The following is a 17,610-nucleotide window of genomic DNA, read 5'->3' on the forward strand; positions in this document are numbered from 1 at the left end:
CTGCCGATGCAGGGGACACGGGTTTGTGCCCCGGTCCGGGAAGATCCCACATGCCGCGGAGCGGCTGGGCCTGTGAGCCATGGCCGCTAAGCCTGCGCATCCGGAGCCTGTGCTCTGCAACGGGAGAGGCCACAACAGTGAGAGGCCCGCGTACCTCAAAAAATAAATAAAAAGTAAAATAAATAAATAAATAAATTAATTAATTAAAAAAAAATACAGAATCAGTGAATCAACAATTATCTCAAAATAAAATATTAAAAATTTTGCTTAGTTAAATTCAAACACATTATAAAAAAAGTAAAGGTAAGCAAAAACCTGGGAAAAGTTACTTGCTTACATAAAATTGACAATTAATTAGGATGCCACACTCCAATAATAGGAATACATAAGGTATCATTATTTATGTAGCAAAAGCCAGAAAATGGTAAATATAAAGATGATCTAAAGATATGAATGTCTTAAATAGTATCAATTTGGAAATATCTCAAATATCAATGGAGAGTAGAATAGATAAATTATGGTACACTAGAATGTTAAACAGAGAAATTTAAAAATGAACCCCTGCCTTTGTTATAACAAGTAAATGTTTAAAAAAAAATGATGTCAAATAAAAAAACTAAAAAGATATAGTAGAGGGGCTTCCCTGGTGGCGCAGTGGTTGAGAGTCCGCCTGTCGATGCAGGGGACATGGGTTCGTGCCCCGGTCCGGGAAGATCCCACATGCCGCGGAGCGGCTGGGCCTGTGAGCCATGGCCGCTGGGCCTGTGCATCCGAAGCCTGGCCTGTGCTCCGCAACGGGAGAGGCCACAACAGTGAGAGGCCCACGTATCGCAAAAAAAAAAAAAAAAAAAAAAAAAAAAAAAAAAAAAAATAAAAATACAGTAGAATACACACAGGCTTTATTTTATTTAACAAACATTTAAAAAATATAATTACCAGTGTTGGACCAGGTATTTGATGATTATTGATTCACTTAATTCTCTAAACAATTCAACAATGTAAACACTATTATTGGCTTCAGTTTAAAGATGCAGAAACTGAGGCATAGAAAGGTTAAGTAACTGCCCAATGGCACACATCTAGTAATAGGAATGGGCAATCTGGTTCCAGGGTCTAGAGTATGATTCCATTCACATAAACTTCAAAAGCAGGTACAGCTATACAGCATATTGTATGTGTGTGTGTGTGTATATATTTTTTAATGTTAAAAATAGATTAACAAAAAACAAAATACAGAGGGATTCAAAGAATTTGTCAATGTTCTATTTCCTTTTCCCACCCTAGTTTTATTGAGATACAATTGACATACAGCACTGTTTAATATGTACAGCATAATGACTTGACTTACATGTATTATTAAATGATTACCACAGTAAGTTTGGTTAACACCCATCATCTCTTACATATACAAAAGAAAAGAACACAAATATTTTTTCCTTGTGATGAGAACTCTTAGCAACGTTTTCTTTCTCAGGAGAGCATCTAGGAGGTGTGTATATGGCTGTCAATTTTATTATCACTATTACTTTTCTCTGAAGTGTACATATACATTATACATGATATTTCTTGGTATGTTATATTTCTCAATTTTTAAAAAGGTTAAAAGAGAGGGGTCTTCCCTGGTGGCCCAGTGGTTGAGAGTCCGCCTGCCGATGCAGGGGAAATGGATTCGTGCCCCGGTCCGGGAGGATCCCGCATGCCGCGGAGTGGCTGGGCCCATGAGCCATGGCCTCTGAGCCTGCGCGTCCGGAGCCTGTGCTCCGCAACGGGAGAGGCCACAACAGTGAGAGGCCCTGTACCGCAAAAAAAAAAAAAAAGAGAGGGGTTGACCCTGAACAGAAAGTCCCTGTAGTGGAAGAGAAACCTGTACTTTCAGAACTTTTCTGTGAGTTAAGCCTGTGCTGAAGAAGACTGAATCATCCTGAAAGAATCCTACCCAAGAGGACAGCCATGGAAGGCGAGGGTAAGCAAAAACCTGGGAAAAGTTACTTGCTTACATAAAATTGACAATTAATTAGGATGCCACATTCCAATAATAGGAATACATAAGATATCATTATTTATGTAGCAAAAGCCAGAAAATGGTACCCCAACAGAAAGAGGATGAGTGGGTAGGATCTGAGAAGCTGAGGTTTGTCTGAGGGAACATAGTATAAATGAGGGTGCTGGGCAGTGGGAATGGGGAGAGCTGTCCAGGGAGCTCACAAAAGCAGTCCAAGAAAGAAAAGCCAGCATCTGAACTTCTGCCAGATGATAATGGCATCACAGAAGCAGGAGCTAGAGGTAGTAGAGAGAGAAGGGATGAAAGGGTAGAAACAAGTTAGAAGAGTAAAGAATGAAGGGGGAGGAGGGAAGCTTTGAACTGGATAAGATTAAATTCTTAATATTAGATTGGACTGGACTTTATGACACTTACAAATGAGGCTCTTTGGTAATTCATGTTAATGACAGGGAAAAGTTAAAGGGCTCGGCCTGAGATAGTGTCCAAAATGGAAGACTTTACAGAACTTGTTTGAGGTCTAGGGGGAAGAATAAGTAAAATTTCCTGCTTGCACCTTACCAAGTTCAATAAACTAACAAATTCAGATTATACATAAATCTCGATCCCATTACTTTTTTAAAATAGGTTTACTGAGATATGATTTGAATAATTTAATATTCAATTTTTTAAAGTTTACAAATCAGTGATTTTTAATATATCTACAAGGTTGTAAAGCCATAATCACTAATTCCAGAATATTTTATTACTCCCAGAAAAGACACTATACAAATTATCAGTCATTCCCACTCCCACTATCCCCACAAGTGGCAACCACTAATCTACTTTCCATCTCTATGGATTTATCTATTCTGGACATTTCATATAAATGCAATCATGCAATATGTGGTCTTTTGTGTCTGGCTTCTTTTACTTAGCGAGGTGTTTTCAAGGTTCATCTATGTTGTAGAAGATACATCATGTTCCATCCTTTTTATGGTTATATAAATATTCCATTGTATGGCTATGCCATATTTTGTTGTTGATAGACATTTCAGTTTCCACTTTTGGCTATTATGAATAATGCTGCTATGCAAAATTGTGTACAGGTTTTGTGTGAACAGCTACTTTCAGTTCTCTTGGGTATATACCTAGGAGTGGAATTGCTGTAGCAGATGGTAAACTCTATGTTTAACATTTTGAGAAACAAACTTTTCCATGTGACTGCATAATCTTACAAACCCATCAGCAGTGTTTGAGAGTTCCAATTTTCCACATCCTCACAAACACTTGTTGCCCATCTTTTATTTTACCCATTCTAATGGGGGTAAAAATAGTATCTCATTATAATTTTGATTTGCATTTCTCTGATGACTAATGATGTTGAACATCTTTTCATGTGCTAATTAGCCATTTGTATATCTTCTTTGGAGAAATGTCTGTTTAGAGCCTTTGCCCATTTTTAATTAGGTTTCTTTATAATTGAATTATGAGTTCTTTATATATTCTGGTTACAAATCCCTTATTATATAGATGATTTGCACATATTTTCTCCCATTCTGTGGGTTGTCTTTTTACTTTCTTTATGATGTCCTTTGAAACAAAAAATTTCTTGATTTTGATGAAGTTCTGTGTCTCTATTTCTTTTTTTATTGCTTGTGCTCTTGTCTCTACCTTTTTTTAAAAAACATACAAGTGCAACCATAATATACCCATAATTCCCAACCTGTTTTGTCTTAATAATAATTCTTGGGCATCTTTCCACATCTCTCTATCTCTCTGTCATCTCTATCTATCTATTTGTCTATAATATATATTTTTAATGGCTGCAGATTATCTTACTTTATGGCAGTAAATAACAAGTTCTCTACTGATAGACTTTTAGGTTTTTACAACTTATTGCTATTATAGTGCCACAGCAAACATTCCTGAAAATGTATATATCTTTATATATATGTGTGTACACACAGTACGCTTCTAATTGTAGGAGTGTTGGCTTAAAGAGTGTTTGCATTTAAAATTTTGACAGGTAGTACCGAATTATCTCCAGTGATGTTATATATATATTTTAAATATACTATCCTCTAATAGTGTTTGAAGCTGTCTTGTGAACACATGGTATGATCACATTTTTTAATCTTTATGAATCTGATAAGAAAAAAATCTTGTTTGGTTTTGCCTTCTTTAATGTGTTTGAGGTTGACCATCTTTTATATGTTTATTGAGCATTTGTATTTCCTGCGGTATAAAGTGTTTCTTCATAATCTTTGTCCATTTTTCTAGTGGATTATTTGTCCTTTTGTTGAATTTTAAAAGCCTTTTGTATGGTAATAAAATTTGCTTTTTCTCAGTTATGTATGCTGTAAATATTTTTATTTGGTTATTTTTTTTAGTTTCCTTATAGACTATTTGTTGTGCAGAAGTTTCAGATGCTTTTGTAGTTGAATTTATCACTTCTTTAAAATGAATTTTAGCAAATCCTTTTTTCCTCTTTTTCTCTTAATTTTTCTCTAGGTGTTTTTTCCTATACTTCAAACTCTGAAGAGTCTGACATTATTGACTCTTTTTCCCCCTTGATTTAATTATAAAAAACACTGCACACAATTCATTGAAAACTTAATTACAAATACTGCCTAGAATAGTGCCATGTACATAAGCCCACTAAAGAAATATTACTGAATAACACTTTCAAATTCATATTCATCTTAAACTTTTCCATTCTAGATTATCTAAATAATTCTTTTTTTTAAACATCTTTATTGGAGTATAATTGCTTTACAATGGTGTGTTAGTTTCTGCTCTATAACAAAGTGAATCAGTTATACATATACATATGTTCCCATATCTCTTCCCTCTTGCATCTCCCTCCCTCCCAGCCTCCCTATCCCACACCTCTAGGTGGTCACAAACTGCTGATCTCCCTGTGCCGTGAGGCTGCTTCCCACTAGCTATCTATTTTACATTTGGTAGTGTATATATGTCCATGCCACTCTCTCACTTTGTCACAGCTTACACTTCACCTCCCCATATCCTCAAGTCCATTCTCTAGTAGGTCTGTGTCTTTATTCCCGTCTTACCCCTAGGTTCTTCATGACCGTTTTTTTTTTCTTAGATTCCATATATATGTGTTAGCATATGGTATTTGCTTTTCTCTTTCTGACTTACTTCACTCTGTATGACAGACTCTAGGTCCATCCACCTCCCTAAAAATAACTCAATTTCATTTCTTTTTATGGCTGAGTAATATTCCATTGTATATATGTGCCACATCTTTATCCATTCATCCGATGATGGACACTTAGGTTGCTTCCATCTCCTGGCTATAGTAAATAGTGCTGCAATGAACATTTTGGTACATGACTCTTTTTGAATTCTGGTTTTCTCAGGGTATATGCTCAATAGAGGGATTGCTGGGCTGTATGGTAGTTCTATTTGTAGATTTTTAAGGAACCTCCATACAGTTCTCCATAGGGGCTATATCAATTTACATTCCCGCCAGCAGTGCAAGAGTGTTCCCTTTTCTCCACACCCCCTCCAGCATTTATTGTTTCTAGATATTTTGATGATGGCCATTCTGACCAGTGTGAGATGATATCTCATTGTAGTTTTGATTTGCATTTCTCTAATGATTAATGATGTTGAGCATTCTTTCATGTGTTTGTTGGCAATCTGTATATCTTCTGTGGAGAAATGTCTATTTAGGTCTTCTGCCCATTTTTGGATAGGGTTTTTTGTTTTTTTGTAATTGAGCTGCATGAATTGCTTGTAAATTTTGGAGATTAATCCTTTGTCAGTTGCTTCATATGCAAATATTTTCTCCCATTCTGAGGGTCTTGCTTATGGTTTCCTTTGCTGTGCAAAAGCTTTTAAGTTTCATTAGGTCCCATTTGTTTAGGTCCCAAATTTTTGTTTTTATTTCCATTTCTCTAGAAGGTGGGTCAAGAAAGATCTTGCTGTGATTTATGTCATAGAGTGTTCTGCCTATGTTTTCCTCTAAGAGTTTGATAGTTTCTGGCCTTACATTTAGATTTTTAATCCATTTTGAGCTTATGTTTGTGTATGGTATTAGGGAATGTTCTAACCTCATACTTTTACATGTACCTGTCCAGTTTTCCCAGCACCACTTATTGAAGAGGCTGTCTTTTCTCCACTGTATATTCTTGCCTCCTTTATCAAAGATAAGGTGACCGTATGTGTGTGGGTTTATCTCTAGGCTTTCTATCCTAATCTATGTTAATCAGTGATATTGGCCTGTAGTTTTCTTTCTTTGTGTCATCTTTGTCTGGTTTTAGTATCAGGGTGATGATGGCATTGTAGAACGAGTTTGGGAGTGTTCCTCCCTCTGCTATATTTTGGAAGAGTTTGAGAAGGATAGGTGTTAGTTCTTCTCTAAGTGTTTGATAGAATTCACCTGTGAAGCCATCTGGTTCTGGGATTTTGTTTGTTGGAAGATTTTTAATCACAGTCTCAATTTCAGTGCTTGTGATTGGTCTGTTCATATTTTCTATTTCTTCCTGGTTCAGTCTTGGCAGGTTGTGCATTTCTAAGAATTTGTCCATTTCTTCCTTGGCAGGTTGTCCATTTTATTGGCATAGAGTTGCTTGTAATAATCTCTCATGAACTTTTGTATTTCTGCAGTGTCACTTGTTACTTCTCCTTTTTCATTTCTAATTCTATTGATTTGAGTCTTCTCCCTGTTTTTCTTGATGAGTCTGGCTAATGGTTTATCAATTTTGTTTATCTTCTCAAAGAACCAGCTTTTAATTTTATTTATCTTTGCTATCATTTCCTTCATTTCTCTTTCATTTATTTCTGATCTGATCTATAGATGGGTCTTATTTTTGTATCCATTCAGCAAGGCTGTGTCTTTTGCTTGGAGCATTTAATCCATTCATGTTTGCGGTAATTATCGATATGTATGTTCCTATGACCATTTTCTTAATGTTTTTGGGTTTGTTTATGTAGATCCTTTTCTTCTCTTGTGTTTCCCACTTAGAGAATTTCCTTTAGCATTTGTTGTAGAGCTGGTTTGGTGGTGCTGAATTCTCTTAGCTTTTGCTTGTCTGTAAAGCTTTTGATTTCTCCATCAAATCTGAATGAGATCCTTGCCAGATAGAGTAACATTGGTTGTAGGTTCTTCCCTTTCATCACTTTAAGTATATCGTGGCTCTCCCTTCTGGCTTGTAGAGTTTCTGCTGAGAAATCATATGTTAACGTTATGGGAGTTTCCTTGTATGTTTTTTGTCATTTTTGCCTTGCTGCTCTTAATACATTTTCTTTGTCTTTAATTTTTGCCAATTTGATTGCTATGTGTCTCGTCATGTTTCTCCTTGGGTTTACCCTGTATGGAACTCACTGTGCTTCCTGGACTTGGGTGGCCCTTTCCTTTCCCATGTTAGGGAAGTTTTCAACTATAATCTCTTCAAATATTTTCTCTGGTCCTTTCTCTCTCTCTTCTCTTTCTGGGACCCCTATAATGTGAACGTTGTTGCATTTAATGTTGTCCCAAAAGTCTCTTAGCCTGTCTTCATTCCTTTTCATTCTTTCTTCTTTATTCTGTTCCACAGCAGTGAATTCCACCATTTTGTCTTCCAGGTCACTTATCCGTTCTTCTGCCTCAGTTATTCTGCTATTGATTCCTTCTAGTGTTGTTTTCATTTCAGTTATTGTGCTGTTCATCTCTGTTTGTTTGTTCTTTAATTCTTCTAGGTCTTTGGTAAACATATCTTGCATCTTCTTAATCTTTGCCTCCATTGTTTTTCCGAAGTCCTGGATCATCTTCACTATCATTATTCTGAATTCTTTTTGTGGAAGGTGGCCTATCTCCACTTCATTTAGTTGTTTTTCTGCAGTTTTATCTTGTTCCTTCATCTGGTGTATAGCTCTCTGCCTTTTCATCTTGTCTATCTTTCTGTGAATGTGTTTTTTGTTCCACAGGCTGCAGGATTGTAGTTCTTCTTGCTTCTGCTCTCTGCCCCCTGGTGGATGTGGCTATCTACATATTATTTTTAAGTGTTATAAAAACTGTTAAGATGTATTGTGATATACCTCAGTTCACCTCTTCATTTTGCTATATAGCCATATTCTCTGTATCTTTTCTCCAAAGTGCTCAAACACTCCAATAAAAAATTTATTCTAAAGGTAGCAGCAAGAATTATTATGCCTCCATGAAAAAAAAAAGCTCAACATTTCTAATTACTAGAGAAATGTAAATCAAAACTACAATGAGGTTTTACTTCACACCATGCAGAATGGCCATCAAAAAGTCTACAAATACTGAACGCTGGAGAAGGTGTGGAGAAAAAGGAACCCTCCTACACTCTTGGTGGGAATGTAACTTGGTACAGTGACAATGGAGAATAACATGGAGGTTCCTTAAAAAATTAAGAATAGAACTACCAGATGATCCAGCAATCCCACTGCTGGGCATACACCAAGAGAAAACTGTAATTCAAAAAGATGCATACACCCCAATATTTATTGCCACACTATTTACAATAGCCAAGACCTAGAAGCAACCTAAATGTCTATTGACAGATGAAGGGATAAAGAAGATGTGGCGTATATATATATGAGGATAATAGTCCATATATATATAATGGAATATTACTCAGCCATAATAAAGAATGAAATAATGCCATTTACAGCAACATGGATGGACCTAAAGATTATCATACTAAGTGAAGCAAACCAGAGAATGACAAATATCATATGATATCACTTATATGTAGAATACAAAAAAAATACAAATAGACTTATTTACAAAATGTAATAGACCCACAAACATAGAAAACAAACTTTTGGTTACCAAAAGGGAAGAGGGGAGAGGGATAAATTAGGAGATTGGGATTAATATATACACATTACTGTATATAAAATAGATAACCAACAAGAACCTACGGTATAGCACAGGGAAGTAGACTCAATATTTTGTAATAACCTATAATGGAAAATTCTGAAGAAGAATATATATATATAGTCACTGTGCAATACACCTGAAGCTAACACAATGTTGTAAATCAATTATACTTTGTTTAAAAAGAATAAAGTGTACATTAAAAAAAAGAATAATTTTGCCTGGATATTTGCAGGGTTTTGCTGGCTTGTTTTTGCTTTGCTTTTGCTTTTACAAATTTCTGGAAATCTGAAGTTTCTGGATTATGTATGGACTGCTAGAATTAAGATTTATGAGGATGGAGGTTATGTTCTTCCCTGCCGAACTCTCAGCATTTCATCCTGAGCTCTGTAAATATCTAAACTAAAGAATGAAGTAAAGGGAAGAAATATATTATTTTTTGTTCGAAGCTTGGTCTGATTATATATGAAGGCCTAGAATTCATAAACTGCCTTTATCTTTCTTTTACTGCCTCTTCTTTTTTGCAGTACGTGGGTCACTCACTGTTGTGGCCTCTCCCGTTGCGGAGCAAGGCTCCGGACGCACAGGCTCAGCGGCCATGGCTCACGGGCCCGGCCGCTCCGCCGCATGTGGGATCTTCCCGGACCGGAGCACAAACCCGTGTCCCCTGCAACGGTAGGCAGACTCTCAACCACTGCGCCACCAGGGAAGCCCCTGCCACTTCTATAGAATTAATAGGATATCTCCAGAGCCATGGATTACTGCAGGATCCCTCTGTGAAATGTCTCTGCTTCCCTTCCCTTGCTTGTTAGATGTGCTCCTAGAGGCTTTTAAGTTACTGATTAGGGGATGAGGTTCCAGAGTTTATAGAAGAAACTTTGAAGGCAGCTTTGTTGCTCATTTCAAGTGTGACATTGGACATGTTACTAAACCTCTCCCAATGTTCAATTTCCTGTAAAATGGGGATAGTAATAATTCCTATCCCAGAAGGCTATAGAGGGTGATAAATGAGAAAATTCATCTAAAACATTTAGTGCTGCTTGGCACCAAAGGAATCACTCAATAAATATTAGGTATTATCATTATTATTACTAGTACTACAATTATATGTCTATTTAACTGTAAGTTCCATGAGAGCAATAACCATTATTTTTTAAGCTTCATACCTAGCATAGTATTTGGTACATGTTTGTTGAACTGAACTATGTTTATGATCTACAGAGAGAAATGTGAAGAATAAATATTCTTCATTTTTCCTGATCTCTTGGATGGGGAAGTGTAGGGAGAAAATAATAAGTTTGGCCTATTGAACCATAAGGGCTGATTGCCTGATCTATATTTCTAAATTAAAAGTTAAATTCCCCAATATTTAAAGCTGTGGAAATTGCCTTATAACATCAAAGTGAGAAAACTTAAATTTGAGCAAAAGCCAAGCAAGGATACTTGCATGCCTATGATCTGTTTTTCCTTGCATATACTTCTTAATTTTAAAAGCAATACAGGTGAAGTAAGAGATGATCAGGAAGAGAGAGGATGAAGTGCTAGAGAAATGTGTTTATTTACTTTATTTCACCCTGTTATTACATTAAGGGAATATTCCAATTGTCTTTGTAGCAAAGCAATTTCCCCCACCCACATAGAAAACTATCACAAGGTGATTCTTCCACCATGGCTAGATGCCGATCTTTCCACATTACTTGGAAGAAGTTTCAAGAAAGTTTCCTTAAAGAAACTCACTGTGTAAATGCATGATAATAATGAGTTGTAAGTTCAATAGAACTTCTTCCCCACTCATGAATTGTGAATTCCTTGCCAAATCAACCTTTATTTGCACAACTGCATGTTTTAAACAACACATATTAAGTGCCGTAAGTGGGGATAGTGATATTTTAAAATTCTCAATACAATTGATTTTTCTGAATTCCTTATGCAGCATAATAAAAGAATTTTAAATCTCATATATAGTCCACTTTGAGTACCCTCTTAGAGCTGTCAGCCCATAGCTCAACTGATAAAGTGACTCCACCAGGCTAAAGTGGAGCCCATTAAAACATTACATCATGCTGTACACACTGAGCCAAGAAAGGATCTTCTCGTATGGTACCTCCATGAGTAGCTTGTCCAGTGAATACTTCAATGACTCAAGCAGTAATGATTCTACTCTTGCTTGAGAAAATATTTTGTAAGCTACTTATCTTGTTCTTAGGAAATTGAGACACATTGACTCTTCGAGCTACACAAAACATTTGTGATCATCAAGTCCAACCCTCTTGTTTTTGAAGCTTATCCAGGATCTAGTTGGTGGAAGAACTGGAAGTAAAGCCCAGGTTTTCTGTTCTTTTCACTCCCTGACACTGATTCCTATTTATTTTATGTAAAAATAAGTGAGTTTATTTATATCACTTCTGTTCCTTCTGTAATATAATTAAGGATGTATTTTCCAAGCAATTGTTTTCACATGAGAAAGTTCTTCAATTTCATATTTTTGATGATATAGTATCTCTTCAGTTTTTAAAATATGCAAAAATTTAGAATTTTTTCTCTTTCAGATAAATTGTCATTTGATAAAAATTTATTACATTTAAGTTCTTTAAAATACTAAAACTAAGTGAAATTAGTGCTACTCAGTGAAATGTCAGTTACTGATTTGGGGAATGTAGCCTAGGACCCATATTTTAAAGTAAGACTTAGGAATAAACATATGGACATGAATGAATATCTACGTTTTTACAACATTGCAGGTAACTGTTTCATTGTGTAGTAAACTAACAATCCCATTCTTTTCCAGTGACTATACTAACAATGCAAATATAATTTGAAGTTATAATTTCATTTCTCTTAAGCAGTCTGTGAAAACTTAGGTATTAAAATTCTTAAGATTGTCCATATAGAGTCAAATATTTTCCATGTGACTCTTATGGCATGAAATTCATGAGGGTCACATGCCCTTAACTGCTTTAGGGAGCATAACCCTTGAGATGACTCTGTTTCTCTCAGAATTCTATAAGGCTTTTCCTTTATGAACAGCATCTGACTCCTCAACCCAAGGGACAAAAATCTCACTGGCTAAAACATCCAGGGAATTATTTGTCTTCTTTATTACCATCATCAAATAAGTTCTCCTCTTAGAATAGTATCAAATCCAGACTGCATCATCACCCTGTAACCTAGAGTGACATATCTAGGGTTTGGAGTCAGAACAGACCTGCGTTTAAATGCTGACCCTACCACTTAATAGCTGTGTCACTGTGGGAAAATTAACGAATCTTGCAGTGCCACAGTTTACTAATGTGTTTAGAAGACAATAATTCCTACCTTTCAAGGTGTATGTACATAAAGTAATATATATAATCTGCCGCCAGATAATGCCTAAAACATAGTTGGTTCTGAATAAGTTTTACGACTTATATTATTACCCTTTATACAACAAGTAATCCCTGCCTTCTAAGTCTTCAGGTACTTAAAGATCCTCACATTTCAAATGACCAAAACTAATGCTGATCATTAGGTGGCCATATTTTCTCAATATTTCTTTCTAGGCTATTTTATCTTCTTTTTAACACTTAGCTATCACATTTCTGGCATGTGCTCATTATGGTAAGACTTTTTAGTCTAGTGCTTTCCCTCTGTGGAAGACCAGAGTCCTTAATTATGTACTTCCCCTTAGCCACATAACCAGGAATTTTGGAGCTCCTTAAGAAGATTAATTCAACTTGGTACCTTTGTCATAAATTAATTGACATTATGTGCATGGGTTTATTTCTGGGCTATTTTTTCCATTGGTCTATGTGTCTGTGTTTGTGCCAATACCATACTGTTTTGATGACTATACCTTTACAGCATAGTTTGAAGTCATGGAATGTGATACCTTCAGCTTTGTTCTTCTTTCTCAAGATTGTTTTGGATATTTGAGGTCTTTTGTGGTTCCACTACAATTTTTAGAATTCCTTGTTCTAGTTCTGTGAAAAATGCCATGGGTATTTTAATAGGAGCTGCACTGAATCTGTAGTTTGCTTTGGGTAGTATGGGCATTTTAACAATATTAATTCTTCCAATCCAAGAACACAGGATATCTTTCTATTTATTTGTGTCATCTTCAATTTCTTTCATCAGTGTCTTATAGTTTTCAGAATATGGGTCTTTCACCTCCTTGGTTAAATTTACTCTTAGGTATTTTATTCTTTTTAATGCAATTGTAAGTGAAATTTTTTCTTAATTTCTCTTTCTGATAGTTATTCTTGTATAAAAATGCAACTGATTTCTTTATATTTACTTTGGGTGAAATAGTTGAAGGGGATTAAAAGATACCAGTTATAAAATAAATGTCATACTGGAATGTAATGTACAGCACAGGGGAAATAGTCAATAATATTGTAATAACTGCATGGTGTGTAATGTATTAAAATATCAAATCACTGTTGTACACCTACAACTATACTTCAATAAAAACAAAAACAAACAAACAAAACCTGATACCATTTCTGCACCAAAGCTGCCTTTATTTTAGACTGCTGAACTGAGGGCTGTTTTATCAGCAAATCAATGGCAAATCTGGATGTGGAGCCAACAAGCTAGATTACCAGCTCTTTGTGACACTGAAAGAACACTTCCATTGACTGATTTCTTCTTCTGTGGGGTTTCAACAATACCTTAGTGAGAATCTGCCTAGAGACAGGAGCACCTTCCTGTACTTCGATATGATGCATCCGCACACTCACAGACAATTCTGGATTGGCCTTAACTGAAGAAATGGGAAGCCGAGCACTCTACTTAAGAATGGCAAGTCAACCTAACTAATAATTGCACTTACTTCTAGCTTTCCTACAGCAATAGTATTTCGTCTATATTACTTAACCACTGAATATATATGGTGTGGGTTTTTCTGCTTAGAAATAACTAGCTAATGTTTATCAAATCCAATTTAGTTTTATTAGATAACTTAATTTTGTCTAATTTTCCAGATCCTTAACATAATAAATAATCTGGCTCTAATTTCAATATATTTCCCCTTGGCACATAAATGGAAATGTCTCTGTATTCTTCAGCACTTAGTGATTTTTGTTTGTTTGTTTGTTTCCTCATGGAGGCTGAAAGGAAGAGAAAATATACCCTAAATTAATAAATGCTTATGTGATTTACTTTAATAATTCAGTTTTGTGCTGAAGCCCAGAATGAATTATCCTTTATAGACAATCTCTAAAACTATGAATTTAATGTTTTAATAGTTGAATGTTATTAATGAGTGAAGAGAGATTTGAATAGAGAAAAATTACCAAAATTATCAAATGCAATATTTATGTAACTTATAATATATATAACTATTACCTAGGTGTGTGTATGTGTGTGTGTATGTGTGTGTGTGTATATAAAATACATTGTTGAGGTAAATTTTGAATTGAAGCAAAATTTAATCCTATGATACAGACTGCTTATGGAGATACTATACCTATGAGGGTTTACATATCATTTTCTTGGCATTTTGAATTTGGGCTCCTCAATAATTAAAAATATTTTCCCTCCCAGTATAAGCTCAGTTATTTTTAAATGTGTAAGTTTTAAATGGAGGAGATAAATAGAAAAATAAACCAAATACTCTCCTGTTCAACCATCATTATTTATTACCTCAGATCTTCAGCTTGATGAGCACTTTTGCTTTATAAAATCTGTCAATCACTCTAAAGTGTTTATCTGCAGGTTTGGAATAAGGAGAATTTAATCTGAAAATAACCCAGTTCATCCTCAACAATTTGGAGGTTCTGAATTACCTATCCTAATATACAATTTTAGTTCATAATATTGGTACATATTTAATAACAAATATGCAGAATTCCTGTGGCTGTTTATTCTTTGTGATAAAATTCAAGATAGATTGTACTATAAATTTTTTTCTTGATTATTCATAAATATAGAGAGTGAGAAAAAAAGTATTAAGCTGAAATAGAGTTTTTAAAAACTTATGTTTGCTCTCATTTAATGCTATCAAACTGTTGAGACATTACCAAGAGCATGTTTTTCTAGCTAGTAAGCTATGTTCAGAAATGTTTTCCAGTTTAATACAAATACATGCATTCAGAAAAGGAAATTGCTGTGTCAGGTGTTGTTAGGTCCCAGGCAGATTGTTTCCTGTTTTGGAAACCACTGTGCCCAGTCATTCAGAGCTAAGATGATTCTATTTGCCCTCTAAAAGGGGAATTGGCTAGCTCAGTGAGAATGACTTCCAAATATTTCAGTGGAATTGAAGCTTAGCGTGTAAGACTCACTAGATACTTAAATATAAAACCATTTTTCTCTTTTCCTATAAATTGAAAATCTGCATTTTTATATTCTGTGATTTTTTACTTCTTTCATAATTAGTATCTTCATACCAAAAGAATTTTGACTTTGAATTTAAATTTTAATTTATGCTATCAATCTTATGAAATCTCTTCTAGTAAGATGAAACGTAATTTTATAGTTACAGGAAATTCTTGGCTACTCACATTGATAGAGACTCAACGTTTTGGAGGTCACATTTTAGTCAGTAACCCATTTTCCCAATCATGTTTTCTATATAATCTGTTATTAATAAGCAAATTAATTGATGTAAAGTTTATATTACTCCCGACTTTTACAATATAATTTGCTTTGTATACCCAACACTCTAACCTTCTTTCCTTTGGTAAATGCATTATATATATATATATATATATTTTTTTTTGTAGAAATTTTCCTCTGACCACCTTTTTCTAGTAAGAGCTGCCAATTACTACCCAGTCACCTATAGTTATAGTGATTGGACCAAGCCAGGCTAATAGCAAGCATTCCCCACGATTTTTCTAATTTAATCAGGGAAGGGACATGTGTACGGAGATATTTGTTTACTAGATGCATTAACTAATTTGGGAATTTTCTGTGATCATTTATTATTTAGTGTTTTTATAAATTGATAACAAATTTCCTCCTTACATAACAAAACTAGAAAGAAACATATTGTTATATTTGCACCTTATGTTAATATGGAATTTAACATTTTTAGGTAACCAAACGTGTTTTATTTTATTGCCACTAAATTTGTAAAGTTTTCTTGCTGCAGTGTTTGATTAATGCTCTCAATAATACATTACACTAATACTTTCCAAGTTTTGAGCATTTGTTCATTTACTTTTGCCAAGTAGTAGATCATGTGGCTTCAACTCTGCAATGATAGAAAATGGCAATTATTTTGCTGAGTTAATTCTGGAAAGTAATAATTCCTACCTAATAAGCAGAATTCAGTGACAAGGAGACTATTTCCTCACTTCCTTGCTTTGTTTAAGGCTCAGGACCACCTACTGAGTGGGTGAAGTTAGAAAGGCTATTTGCAATTGCTTTTAAAAAGAAAAAAAATTTATGCACCTGTTGCACAGCTGTAGTGACAGCCTAAGAGGGACAAAGCATGCAGGGAGTGTGCTCAGTAGTTATTTCTTTCACATGAGGTGCAAATGCTTTGCTGTTTTAAGAATTCACATGCAAAGCATGAGACTAACAATATCCTCAATGAATTTTTCTGTGAGAGAGTCTATTCTGCCTTTCATCTTTCATTTGTGGAAAGTAATAAAGTGTAGCTGATTTCCAAAGGTATTCATAGGATAACTTCATAAAAGAGCTCATAGAATGAAAAAAATTTTAAGGGAAAAACGAGAGAAAAACAGAGAGAGAAAGTGATTTTTGAGCCACTTCCATCATCATGGAAAGTTCTATTGAACAATATCGCTCTGGAGAGATTCCTTTTTTATAAAAATACAGTTTCAAATAGAGCTTTGGATAAAATTATTAGATTCATTCCCAGTTTTATTTTCTCTTAGATCTTAAGACTTGTCTATCAAAAATAGAACAAAACCCAAAAATCATGATATGTTTTTACACTGGAATATTACTGAGCGATAAAAATGAACAAATTATAGGTACACACAAATATGGATAAACCTTATCTTTTTAAAATTTTTTTATTTTCTATTTTATTTTTATTTATTTATTTATTTTTGCGGTACGCGGGTCTCTCACTGTTGTGGCCTCTCCCATTGTGGAGCACAGGCTCCGGACGCACAGGCTCAGCGGCTATGGCTCACGGGCCCAGCCGCTCCGTGGCATATGGGATCTTCCCGGACCAGGGCACGAACCTGTGTCCCCTGCATCAGCAGGCGGACTTTCAACCACTGTGCCACCAGGGAAGCCCTTATCTTTTTTTAAAAAAAAATTATTTATTTATTTATTTGGTTGCACCAGGTCTTAGTTGAGGCACACGGGATCTTCATTGCCACATGCAGGATCTTCATTGTGGCATATGGGATTTTTGTTTTTTAGTTGCGGCGGCATGTAGGATCTTTAGTTGTGACATGTGAACTCTTAGCTGTGGCATGTGGGATCTAGTTCACTGATCAGGGATCGAATCCAGGCCCCCTACATTGGGAGCGTGGAGTCTTAACCACTGGACCACCAGGGAAGTCCCTGGATAAACCTTATAATTGTAACGTTGAGCAAAAGATTTAAGATACAAAAGAAAACTATTAGTATATATCCCTTTACATAAAGTTCAGAAAGTGGAATGTATACACAGTTGGTAAAAACAACTATAACAAAATCAAGGAAGGCATTATTATAAAATCATAATAATGGTTATGGGCAGAAGGCAGAGGGAGGAGGAGATACTCTGGAAAGCATACATGGGTAGGTTGCCAGCAATGTTCTATTTCCTACCTTGTGTGGCAGTAACATCTGCGTTTTTCTATAAACTCTCTTGAATGTGTTATATTTTGCA

Source organism: Neophocaena asiaeorientalis, unplaced genomic scaffold (genome assembly GCF_003031525.2).
Source record: "Neophocaena asiaeorientalis asiaeorientalis breed wild unplaced genomic scaffold, Neophocaena_asiaeorientalis_V1.1 scaffold641, whole genome shotgun sequence".
Classification (NCBI taxonomy): Eukaryota; Metazoa; Chordata; class Mammalia; order Artiodactyla; family Phocoenidae; genus Neophocaena; species Neophocaena asiaeorientalis.